The sequence below is a fragment of the Camellia sinensis genome, chromosome 10, assembly GCF_055761805.1.
Source record: "Camellia sinensis isolate YWXY chromosome 10, ASM5576180v1, whole genome shotgun sequence".
NCBI lineage: Eukaryota > Viridiplantae > Streptophyta > Magnoliopsida > Ericales > Theaceae > Camellia > Camellia sinensis.
Genome location: NC_138970.1, coordinates 97,156,066 through 97,169,173, shown reverse-complemented (window position 1 = coordinate 97,169,173; position 13,108 = coordinate 97,156,066).

The following is a 13,108-nucleotide window of genomic DNA, read 5'->3' as shown; positions in this document are numbered from 1 at the left end:
CGATTTTTGAAATCGAATGAGGGTTTTTCAAACCGGGATATCGAGCCTACCACTGAACAGAGCGGAAAGGACTCAAATATAGGTGCACGACCTAAACACAACGAGACACGCTCGGGAAAGACTAAAAACAAAAGACGAGACCGTCAAATGAAAGAGACACGACACGCAGACGCGTAACCAAAGATGGGGGACCTCGGACCACGAGGAGCCAGTTCAATCTGGGTATTGTTTCCCACCCCTTCTTATTTGTGATTCTCACATCACTCAATTCTCAAGCTCGGATTTTCTCTCGAAACCCTTTTCCTCGCTTTTCTCTCAACTTACACCTCTCTATTCTTCATTCTCTCATTTTTCATCCCTCCCCGGGGTGATTGATGGATAAATGGAAAGGTGCGGGTTTATGCTCGACACCGTTAGCTCACGGCTATTCTTCGGGCAGGCAGAGTGCTCTTCTGGCAAGTACGTCGATGACGGGGGAGAGACAGAACGCCTGGCTCAACTGTGCCCCTAGTTCATCATTTTAACCATTTTTTTCGTTTTTGCTTTCTACTAAAACGGTTTTGATCGAAATGAGAGTCGGATTAACGTACTTGTTCGACTTTTGTTTTGAAAAGCATGCAAGTCAGGCAGCAAGCACTGAAAATTTTCCTTTTAGGTCCAAGACAATGGTCCGGTTTTGGAAAATGAAATAGTTTTCGAGAAAATAGTCAACCTCAGTAAAAATTTTCAAAAACTATTTTTTAAACAGTTGATGCTCAACAAGCATGGAACTTACTCTTCGAGATGCGCGACCTCGGATCAGAGGCAATGGAAAATTGCCCCTGGTTTGAAGGAGGGTGGGAGGCAACGGAAAGTTGCCCCTAGTTTGAAAGGCGGCTCACAGCGGCTCGTGGCAACGGAAAGTTGCCCCTTGTTTGGGATGGTGCCGCAGCAATTCACAGACAGTCTTCATTGGCGGTGGTCGAGCTCTTAGACACAGCGATGACGAAGACGGTCACAACACATATATGGACACAGTCACCTTGAAGGGTGTTGGCCACTGGACTTTGGAACGAAATTGAAACCATTGCATGGACTGAGACGCTTATGAAAGCGTTGGGGGCTGGACTTCATGATGAAGTTGCCTACGTATCCCAAACATGGGAATCAAGCCTTACGTAGTTCCGGTTAAGGTCCACTCGGGTATTTTAACCTTCACTTTGTTTGGCTCTTATTTTTGCCAAGGCGCCCAATGCGGGTTTTCGACCTTGCGAGCTTCTTTTCATTTTCTATTTCTTCTTCATTTCTTTTGCATTTTTCTTTTTCTTTTCTTTTTGGTATCTTTTGTCTTTTCTTTTCTTTTCTTCTTTTTTGTATTTTTCTCTTGCTCTAACTTTTGCCTGGGTCGCCCTTCTGGGTTTTCGACCCAGCGAGCCTCTCAAAGGGTAAAAGTGTAGCAAGTCCATGCCAAATGGTTCCTGAACTGGAAGCCTCTCCGTGTCTAAGAGAACGGCCGTTGCACTGATTTGCGGGGAACCCATCAGGGTTACTCTACGAGCTTCTTCCGGCGAGATCTACTCCTTCTGATTCGGCCTTGATGCTTCTTGATCGAAGGCTACCTCAAAACTGGCCACACGGGCCTTTCATGGCGTTTGTCCGTTGAACTTTTTGAACAGTCTGAATGGGTTCAAAGTCGGAACGGGTTGAATCTTGAGGCTGAGAGCGATCCTAAGCTGCGCGATCTCAAGAACGATTCCACACAGGTCTTCACAAGGCCGCGTAAAATATTTGTTTTTGAAAGTTTTTAAGAAAGCGACGAATCGCTCGTGCCGAAGATAGTGTGGAACCAATCTGGATCAGGCCAGGGTCCTTCTCAGTACTCACGCCGACAAGCATGATTTCATTCATAAAAAGGCTTAGCACGCCTCTCTTTCTCTCAAAATGATCAAAATTTTACAAAACCCAAGGAATTCCTTCCTCTTCGTTTTCATCACCGCAGTGTTCAAAAAGTTTTTTTTTGAAAACTTAGGTTAATGCTATGAGTTTGGCGCGCAGGAGAGCAGGCGAGATGTACTGTCAGCCCAATCAAATTCTCTGGTCCTTATGCTGAAAGCAAGCATGAAGTTGAGATAGCAACAGCTATTTCAATCGGCTCTGTTGGTGTAACTGGCCCCTCGGCAGGAACAGACTCAAAACAAAAACAGATAATAATAAAACAAGACGGTGTTCGGGACAACAACCCCTGAATCACCGGGTATTATATACAACGGGGACTGACTCGATACAACAAGACAGACCCTTAAGCAAAAAAAGACTGACTCAAGACAAAGAGACAGACTCAAAACAAAAGACCGACTCGATATCCAAGCCAGAATTTACAAAACTCGGTTTCACCGATGCTCAAAAATGCGTGCCAAACGCTTCATCAAAAAAAATACCAAATGTTGCCCGCAGGCGGTTCACTTTACATACTCGCAGTATCTGAGCCCTCGAAATCCAACAACTGAGTGGTGACGGGCTTGCCTGAGGTAGGTGGTAGGATAACCTTATTATCAATCAAATCCTGCACTTCATGGCGAAGGCGGGAACATCCATCGGTGCTGTGACCGGACTGTTGATGGTACGCGCAGTACAAGGTAGCATCATGGGTGGCGGGGAGATTCTTCGGGAGCGGTCGGGGCTCCAAAGGCTTAAGATGCCCATTCTTCGCCAATATCAACAATGCCCTAGACAAAGGCATGTGGAGGTCGTGAAAGACTCTGCGCCCTCGAGGTAGGTACTTTGCAGTTTGAGGATTCTTGCCAGACGCGCTGGCGAAAGGATCAGCTGGTGCTGCCTTGGCTTTTTGAACCTTTCCCGGTGCAGGGTTGGGAACAACAGGAACTGTTTGGGCATGACGGGGCCCATCCCGGTTTTCTTCCTGGCTTGAACTGCCTTTGGTTGGAGCGGGGAAAGCATCATCTATAGCTTTGGTCACTATTGCGGATGTTTGTTGCTTGTTCATCCCTCTGGCCTTCAGAGCCTCGACTGCCCACAGCAGTTGTTCAATAGGGTCGGCATCTACCTTTGCCTTGTCCTTTCCTTTGGCCTCAGCCTGATCGAGGGTCGGGGTTAGTGCTGACATATCGTGGCTATAGCCAGAAGCCATCTCTGGCTGGCTGAGCTCTATCACAATCCGCCCCAGTAGCGGGGGCTCCTGTGGTACAAAATTCCCGGCATACGGTGCCGCTGGTGGTGAAGCCGACATTCCATAGGCGAGGTCTGCCACAGACCTTTGGAGATCGCCTATCATCCCCATCAATTCGAAGGTGGTGGGCTCACGAGCCTAGTATAACTGGGGAGCCCAAACCGGGTGCACAACGGGCGACCTGGGCGGATATGACATACTGATGCTGGCTTCATTCTGCGGAGTGGTTCCCTGCTCCGGTGCGGCTGTCATAACCACAATTTCTTCTGAACTTTGTGTCGCCATAAATCTTGCCTCAGCAAAGGGGAGACACTAGCTGTTCTGTATCAACTCTGCAACTCTCTGGACTGAAAGAAAAACAGACAGCACTTCAGCCCAAACTGATCAAACACGGGTGTAGCCGAACAACTGTTCCCTACTGCTGATCACTGTTCCCAGATTTCTGTTCCCCAAAATACTGAATCTGATACCCGCGGATAACTGATTCTCAGATTCTGATACCAATGCCCTTAGGCCTGATGCCCCAAACTTGCAAACTGGTATGTACATTCCTGTAGAGATACACTCTAAAAGCACATAGCAAGTAAGAGAGAGCCAAAACACCCCTATGTTGGGGTAGGGTTTCCCTGTCCTATTTTGTCAGGAACTAGGATTTCACTACGCACGCAGCGGTTTCAAACAACCTATAATCGGGTAAGCAACCTGTCCTAGCTTGGAATGGTCACTATGGATTCCGAATATGCACTAGGTCGAATGGTCAAAAAAAAGGGTGCCCCGGTAAACCGGGGTTTGTGTTCCCACACTGTCAGAGCCCATAGCCGGTCAGCCTTATGGACATGCCTTGACAAGACAAGCCTCCGGCAAACCGTTCAGGAATGGCAGATGGCAAACACTGTGTTCCTAGGCGCACCAATGCACATGCAATGCAAAAAAAAACACATAAATGAGATCAAAAACAGGATATCACGAGTTCGAGTCAAACTCTCTAAAACTCCCCAGCAGAGTCGCCAGAAACTGTAGCAGCGCCCGCGTGGGACCTCGCGCTACAGTTCGGACTCTCGATTTGTGTCACGGTTCTTAATCTGAACCAAAGAGTCCAAATCTGGCAAATCGTTTTGAGAAACTGATTTTTTGAAAAAGTAGTGCCAAACATGGACTGCTTTGCCAGATACAGAGTCGCCACCTAAATATTTTTAAAATGGGGAAATTTAGGAAACCCTGACTCGGTGCCGAAGGCCACATGTCCGTCATCACCGGAGTTGTCTCGGCTCGGGAGCTTGGGTACGATCGGGGAAGGTCAGCTATGAGCACCCCCTTTCGCCCGGTCTGAAGACCGGCCTCTACTAACCGTGATATCCGTTTTTGAAAACTTTATGTGTTCTTAAACCAATTGTTAGCCTAGAATTACTATGTTATGCGCACAACAAACAAGTATAGACTAGATTGCCTAATTTGGAAATAAACATTGCATATCCGTTTGGTTTGAAAATGCTTTGGAATTTGCTACTCGCAAGTAGGCTAAAATACGGATTTCAACGAGTTTTTCCAACTCAAACAATCCGGCCTTCACCCACAGGCATTCAAAACAGTTTAACACATAAGCATCTAGCCACATGTTAAGCATGCTGTTATGGCAACATTCACACTCATGCGATATGCTAAAGCAAAAATACTTACATCGTACTCTGTGCCAAAACAGTAAACTAGTTAGCAAACATGTATGTCCTAGTTCATGTTAAAAGTGGCTAATGCATCACATGCAAAATGTCGCTAAGATAGGATCGGCTATCCTAAACATGTCATGTGAAAATGCACAATTATCACGTATTCAGTTTGAAAATTAAAGTATTGATGCAATTAGCGTAATGTACCGAGCCTAATGCATGTAATACAAATGCATGGATGCACACATGCATAGCATAAGGTATGCTAAATTAGACGTGACCTAATACTAACCATCAAAGCAGGTAAGTAAAAGGGAAGAAAGAAGTGGGGATTGGAAGACATTCACACACCCACACACACTTATTACAGATTTGCCCTCGCTCGGAGGGACCAAATAAATATTACAAATTAATTAACTACGCAAGCTAATTAATATTACAAATTAACTAATTTAATTAACAAATTAAATTAAATTAATTAAAGCAGGAAAGCGTCTCGGGAAACGCGCCACCATGCGCAAGCTGCCTCTGTTTTCCTCCCTTTCCTCCTCTGGAGGTTGTCAAAACCTCAGGACTACATCCTTGGACAGAGGGGATCACCACCGGCTAGATGAAACTTCCACCGGCAGTGTAGTATGGCCATCGGCACAAAATAGGGTCTGTCGGCAGAGAAAATTGTGCCGGTCGGCACATTACACTGCCGGTCGGCAGAGTATTCCTGCAGAACCTGCAACTCACAGCAACAAAGGGCAAAACAAGGCATGGCAGCATATTTCAAGGCATGTATGCATCAACCATGTCTCTTATCATTGTGATGACTCAAAGGGACATGTGCCTCGGTTCTTGGACCACCAATCACGCATTTCCATGCATGATGGCCCAAGGAACCAAGTATGCAACTTTGATTTCAAATGCATGCAAACCAATCAAACAAATTAGGCCCTATTCCTATCACCAATTCAAGGAACAAGGCATGCATGCAAAATGCAATGCAACCTAGGCATACAAGCTAGGAATGCAACATGGCATGGCAATCAACTCATGCAAGCATACAAGCATGCATAGAGCAATGCAAATGGATGGCAAAGATGGACTTAAACATGAATTAGGCGACTCTAAAATAGGCCTAAAACAGTAGCCAAAAGTGCTAAAGAGTGAGAGCTAAATGGCATGCACACACACATGCTCATAAGGACCAACACTTAAGCATGAATCAAACAACATTCAAGCACACTTGAAAGAAGGAAACATGGACAAATTAGCATGCAACATGAGCCTTAAAATCATGTTATAAAATGATGCCAAATCAAGTTATAAATCAAGTCAAGCATGCAACAAAAAGTCCAAGTGTTCAAGGCAAGTTGATAAGGCATTGAACTACACTTATCATGACCAAACATGGCGTGCATTAAACAACTAAAAACAGATTTTTAGCATGTTAAAACAAGGCCAAAGGACTCCTTAGATGGCATCTAAGTGGCCCAAATACAAAGGCATACACCATGACCAAAACATGGAGCATTGCAACACATGCTTTCAAAGCATTAAAGAGGCATGCAAGGTAATCAAACAAGCATGGAAATGGGACTGAAATAGCATGTAGGATGATTCCAAATCACCAAAACAATGCAAAGATGGCATGCTACACATGCACATACTCAAGGCCAACAAGCCCAAATACAAAGGGGCTATATAATGCATGCAAAGATCAACCCAAACGATTATGGACAGAGCTAAAACATGGCAAAATAAGCACATAAACTTCACAGATATAAGCCTAAAACATGCTCCAACAAAGGCTAACAACCTAGAACATGTTAAGGCACAAATAAGGCATTACATGGCAACTATGCTAAACATGCATAAGGTTCCAAAACCAACTTGAAATCATGTTATATCATGGATATATAAGCATGAAAAACAAACCAAACATGCTCAACACACACTCAAGCATAGGCTTCTTTAAGAGGCCAAAATGTGCCCTTTTCAAGGACAACAAGGAGAGGGGGTGGCCCTCTCCTTCTTGGGACTTCAAAGCATCATCTTTACCACTGAAATCCCTCAAGATTTCAGTGGTGAAGAGACCTCAACACCAAAATCCCGGAGCTAGCACAAAATGGCTCAAAATGAGGCCTTTTGGGGCTTAAGGGTGGTCAACACCCCTCAAACAACAAAACACTCTTAATAAACAATAAAGAGGGCTTAAAAATAGAACTTTTTTATGTTATACAATAATCACAAAAACAGCTCTAAGACTAGTAGCAAATCAATGCAAAAAAGGGGGAAAAAAGGACTAGTTTCTCACCCTTGATGCCTTCTTCAACAAAGATGCTCCAATGGCCTCCTTGAGCTTGAATCCAAGACCAAAACTTCAAAACACACTCTTTAGAACCTCAGCTCCTAGAGGAAGGTGAAACACTAGGTGTTTGTGTGCAATAGTGAGACACAAAACACCTAGTGTGCAAAATGAGAGGGAAAGAGAGATAGGTGAGTGTATCTAACCCTAACCCTAGAAAACCAGAGCTCTCCTCTGTATTTTCCTCCCTCAAAAATGTCTAAAGCCTCTCTTTCTAAACCTTAGAGAGAGCCCCCTCTATAAGCCTCTTGTAAAGCTTATTCAACAAGCTTTGCAAGAGGGAGATCCCTCCATACACGTGTATGGAGGGGAGAAAAAGTTATACAGCTGTCCTAAAATATCTGCAAAAGCAGATGAACAGCAATCGGCCGGCAAAAAATGCCATCTTGGCCAAACAAAGTGCCGACCGGCACAAAAAAGTGCTGACCGGCAACAAATAGTGCCGACCGGCAAACTATTTTGCCGGTGGCAGCAAAAACCAGCCGGTGGCCTCTAGCCACTGCCGGTGATGGGTGGGGATGGTCTACAAGCCCTACCCTGCCCTTCCAAGGCAAAACACAAGTGTTCGGTGCAAAACCGGACACTGAACGGTCAAGTTCGGAGATTCTGAGGTAGGGCGCGAGAGCCAAAACCTCCGGGAACTCCAAACAAACACAAACAAGGATAATCACCGAGTGTTCAAGCGGTGACGTCCGAGTCTTGAGGACGGTCAAAAATGGGGTGTCTACAAATTATAATCTAGCAAGTTGTCCAACAAAGAAAAAAATTGCCTCACACAGGAGCCATTACCTCGACTTCGAACAACACCGAGTGAGAAATTACGAGCAACTTACAAATGGTATATACCTCGCATGTTCCCTCTTTCATCAATTGTTACATAGCTTCGATTCAAGGAAAATATTTTTCTTTCTCTGTCACACATGTTTTTGATGATTGCTTGTGGAAAAGGTTTATTACTCTATAGTGGCTAAACATTTATTTTGAAAATGAACTATGGAAAAAAGTATTTTACAAGATGTTCACATTTTTATAAAATCATCTGTACCTACACAAATTTCTAATGTTATTTTTCAATTAATTTTGTAGGAAAAACTTGAAGGTGAATTGTTTTCAGTTCTGGCTTTGAAAGGGGTGACAATGTTGGTGGTAGAGAGAAGGAAGAGAGATAGCATAAAAATGAGGCATTTAGTACTTTTGCAGACCCAAGGGGTTCGCTCGAGCGGCCCAAAGCCACGCTCGAGCGGGGAACCCTGTTTCAGAAACTTTGTAAAGTTGATTTATGTTTCAATTTTCATTCTCTCCCATGTCTAAGCACTCTTAGGCATACATTAAGCATTGTAAGTGAGCTGAAAGGATAAGAACGAGGCCTACGAGGAATGAATAAATTAAGAACGGATTGAATTGCTTGTGATCCATTATTTGTTATGATTTATGTAGGGTTGAACACAAGAACGAATCCTCTGACAGATCACTGTGAGTAATATCTTAGTAAAGATATTTTGAAGTATGTTATTTGTCCAATCACTTATTTCTATATAAGTCTTGTAAGCTTGCTAATTTGAATTGTGGACAAATGTTGGTTATGTTATATGGTTGGGCCAAAGGCCGTTGGATACAATTGATTGGGCCAAAGGCCGTCTAACACGAATGATTGGGCCAAAGGCCGTCTGACATGAATGATTAGGCCAAAGGCCATCTGACATGAATGATTGGGCCAAAGGCCGTTTGACATGAATAATTGGGCCAAAGGCCGTCGGACATGTGTAATTGGGCCAAAGGCCGTCGAACATGAACGATTGGGCCAAAGGCCGTCGGACTGAACGATTGGGCCAAAGGCCATTGGATATGAATGAATTGGGCCTGAGGCCGTTTGATATGTTGGGATCGCTAGTCATTCGATATATTAGACAGAAATATGAATTGGGCCCAAGGCCGTCTGATGTATTTTGTTTTAATACCGTTCATGTATCTTCTTCGCTTGATATTATTCACTAGGCTTTCATTTACTCTCATTCATGTGATTATAGGTGAGCCAAGCAATATCCAAACCCAGCCCCAGTGAAGCAGGTGTGAAATGTTATGATGTGCCATGTAAGTACAGCTCTATGGACAAAAGTTTTAAGTTGCTTTCGTTTGGCCCCTTAACTCTGTTGAAATATATCTAATTTGGTCTGAGGCCGCAGGTAATCTCTTGGTTATTGGCCGGTTATGACCTTAACCCATGGGGGCGGGTTTGGGTCATGACAGAGTGGTATCAGAGCACCAATTAATAACTCACACACTTGTCCAAAAGAGCAATAAGCATCTAGAAAAGATATAAGATGCATATATGTGATAAGTATGAATCTGAAAACATCAAGAATGTGCTTAAATGCTTTGAGAAAAAAGATTATTTGCTATATGTTTGTGATTTACTTGCATTGTAAATTATGTGAATATGTATGCTCCTTAGTAGATGCACACTTTTGAAACTTTTATGTAAAGAATAATGCAAGTTTAATCAGATGGTGAGAACGAGGGGTGATGAGATAGAGGAGTCCTCTACTGCCAGAATAGATAGGATGAAAAGATTGATTCAGGAAATGGCAGAAACATTGAGGAAACAACAACAGTGGCAACAACCACATCCTCCACCTCCACCTCTGGCACCCCTTGTGCCAGACTTACAGAATGATGACCGAATAATAGCTCTCACCAAAGAGTTTAAGAAAATGAAACCGTCACAGTTTCATGGAGGATTAGATCCGTTGAAGGCCGAAGCATGGGTTCTCGGCATCGAAAAGCTATTTGAGGTGTTTCCTTGTTCAGAGACACATAAAGTATTGCTAGCCACTTTCACTCTTGAAGATAAGGGAAGAAGATGGTGGATGCTAATACGTGAAAATAATAAAGATATTGGTTGGGCACGGTTCTTGGAAATATTCTATGATAAATACTTTCCACAATGTGTTCGTGACAAAAAGGTGTTGGAATTCATGGAACTTAAGCAGAACAACATGACAGTAGCTGAGTATGAGGCAAAATTTACTGAATTGGCCAGGTTTGCACCACATGTGGTTGACACCGATTACAAGAAAGCGAGACATTTTGAAGGAGGGCTTCGAGATGATATCCTAGAGAGGGTAAATGTTCTCAAGCTGGAAACCTATATTGAGGTGTTGGACCGGGCCATAATGTCAGAGGCTAACATAGCCAGACAGACCCAATCAACAGCTGACTGGAAGGGTAGTAAAAGGCAAGGCTTCTTTTCGAAGAAGAAATTTTCGAAGAAGCAGAATACGGGCTCCTTAAGTACTTCGAATTCTTCCCGAGATACATCTCCAATGTGCAATATTTGTAGTAAAAGGCATCGTGGAGTTTGTTACCGTGTGTTAGGGGCCTACTTTAAATGTGGTAAAACGGGGCATATGGCTAGAGAATGTAATCAGAATAGTGAAAAGTTAGCTGCTAGCTCCTCTGCATCGATCCCAAAACCGGGAAATACTATGAGATCTACTACCACTGGAGATACCGTGAGACAATGGAGAGTTTTTGTGCTTGTTCTGGGCGATACGCAGAATGCTAACGCCGTTGTCTCAGGTACTATCTCTATATGTAATCAGGATACCTTTGTATTAATTGACTCCGGATCAACACACTCTTTCGTGACTTGTGCATTTGCATCTAGACTGAGTAGACCTCTAGAACCATTGCCATACTTATTATGTGTATCTGCTCCATTCGGGGAATCTGTATTGTGTGAATCTGTATATCGTTTTTGTGACATGTGTATTGGGAATGCTATTTTGTATATAGATTTGTTGCCCTTGAACTTTAGACACTTTGATATAATTCTGGGCATGGATTGCTTAACTAAATATTGTGCCACCATTGATTGTATAACAAACAGGTTGTGTTTAAACCACCGGAACAGGAGGAAATTGTGTTTGTGGGTAACGGGGTAGTGCCTCCACCTTATTTGATATCTACAATGAAAGCATGTAAATTAATCAGGAAGGAGTGCCAGGGTTATTTGTGTTGTGTGCTAACTGAGCAATTTGAGAATATTGAATTGAACAGTATCCCTATTGTTAGCAAGCTTCCAGATGTATTCCCAGATGAATTGCCAGGGGAATTGGTTGACAGGGAAATAGAGTTTATTATTGAAATTGTGCCAGACACCCAGCCTATCTCTAAAATCCCCTACCGAATGGCTATTGCCGAAATGAAAGAACTGAAAGAACAGTTGCAAGATCTGATTGACAAAGGGTTTATTCGACCCAGTACTTCGCCATGGGGTGCACCAGTGTTCTTTGTGAAAAAGAAAGATGGAACCTAGCGCCTGTGTATCGACTATCGAGAATTAAACAAGGTAACAATAAAGAATAAATATCCTTTACCCCGTATTGATGACCTGTTTGGCCAGTTGTAGGGATCACAAGTGTTTTCCAAGATTGATTTGAGATCCGGATATCACCAGTTGAAAGTAAAAGCAGAAGACGTTGAGAAAACTGCGTTTCGAACAAGGTATGGCCATTATGAATTTCTTGTTATGCCATTTGGGGTGACTAATGCCCTTGCAGCATTTTATGGACCTAATGAACCGAATTTTTAAGACCTACCTTGATGAATTTGTTGTGGTTTTTATTGATAACATTTTGATATACTCAAAGAATAAACTTGAACATGAACAACAACTGAGGACTGTTTTGAAAACACTTAGGGAAAAGAAATTATTTGCCAAACTAAAGAAATGTGGATTTTGGTTGGATGAAGTTACCTTTTTAGGGCATGTTATCAACAAGGAGGAAATTTCAGTGGACCCGCAGAAAGTAGAGGCAATTGTGAATTGGCCTACACCGACAAATGTAACAGAGATCCACAGTTTCATGGGCTTGGCCGGATATTACAGAAGGTTTGTGAAAGATTTTTCGAAGATAGTTGTGCCTCTTACCCAGCTAACACGTAAAGGACAACCATTTGAATGGAATGGCGAAAGAGAATATGCCTTTCATGAACTGAAAACGAGATTGACCACTACACCAGTTTTGACACTACCATTAGGTACGAAAAACTTTGTGATTTACAATGATGCGTCTTATAAAGGTTTGGGTTGTGTATTAATGCAGAATGGAAAGGTGATTGCCTACGCCTCCTGGCAGTTGAGGCCACACGAGAAGAACTACCCAATACATGATTTAGAATTGGCCGCAGTCGTATTTGCTTTAAAAATCTGGCGGGATTATTTGTATGGGGCGAAATACGAAGTCTACACAGATCAAAAAAGTCTGAAGTACTTCTTTACACAGAAAGAGTTAAATATATGACAGAGAAGATGGCTTGAATTGATAAAAGACTATGACCTTGAGATTCAGTATCACCCCGGGAAAGTTAATACGGCTACTGATGCCTTGAGCAGGAAATCGATGGGGAGTTTGGCTTGTTTACTTACTGAACAGAAAGAGATTTTGCAAGATTTCGAGAAGTTCGGAATATAAGTGGTATTGTGCGAACGGGGCAGATTGATAGCCGCCATTTTAGCTGAACCAACAAAAATTACTGAAATTAAACAGAGGCAAAAAGAGGATGAATTCCTCAAGAAAGTGATCGATGAATTTGAGACAAGTCCGAGAGTAGAGTTTAGCATTGAAAGTGAAGTGTTGAGATTTCAAAACCGAATGTGTGTCCCAGATATTCCAGAACTAAAAAAGAGAATTCTAGATGAAGCCCATAAATCAGTGTTTGCTATGCATCTGGGTAATAACAAAATGTATCGAGATTTGAAACAAAGCTATTGGTGGCCCAAAATAAAGAATGAGATTGCAGAGTATGTGTCCAAGTGCCTTCGATGTCAGTAAGTTAAAGCTGAACACCAGAAACCAGGTGGTCTACTTCAACCTCTCCCTATTTCGAAATGGAAGTGGGAACATGTGACTATGGACT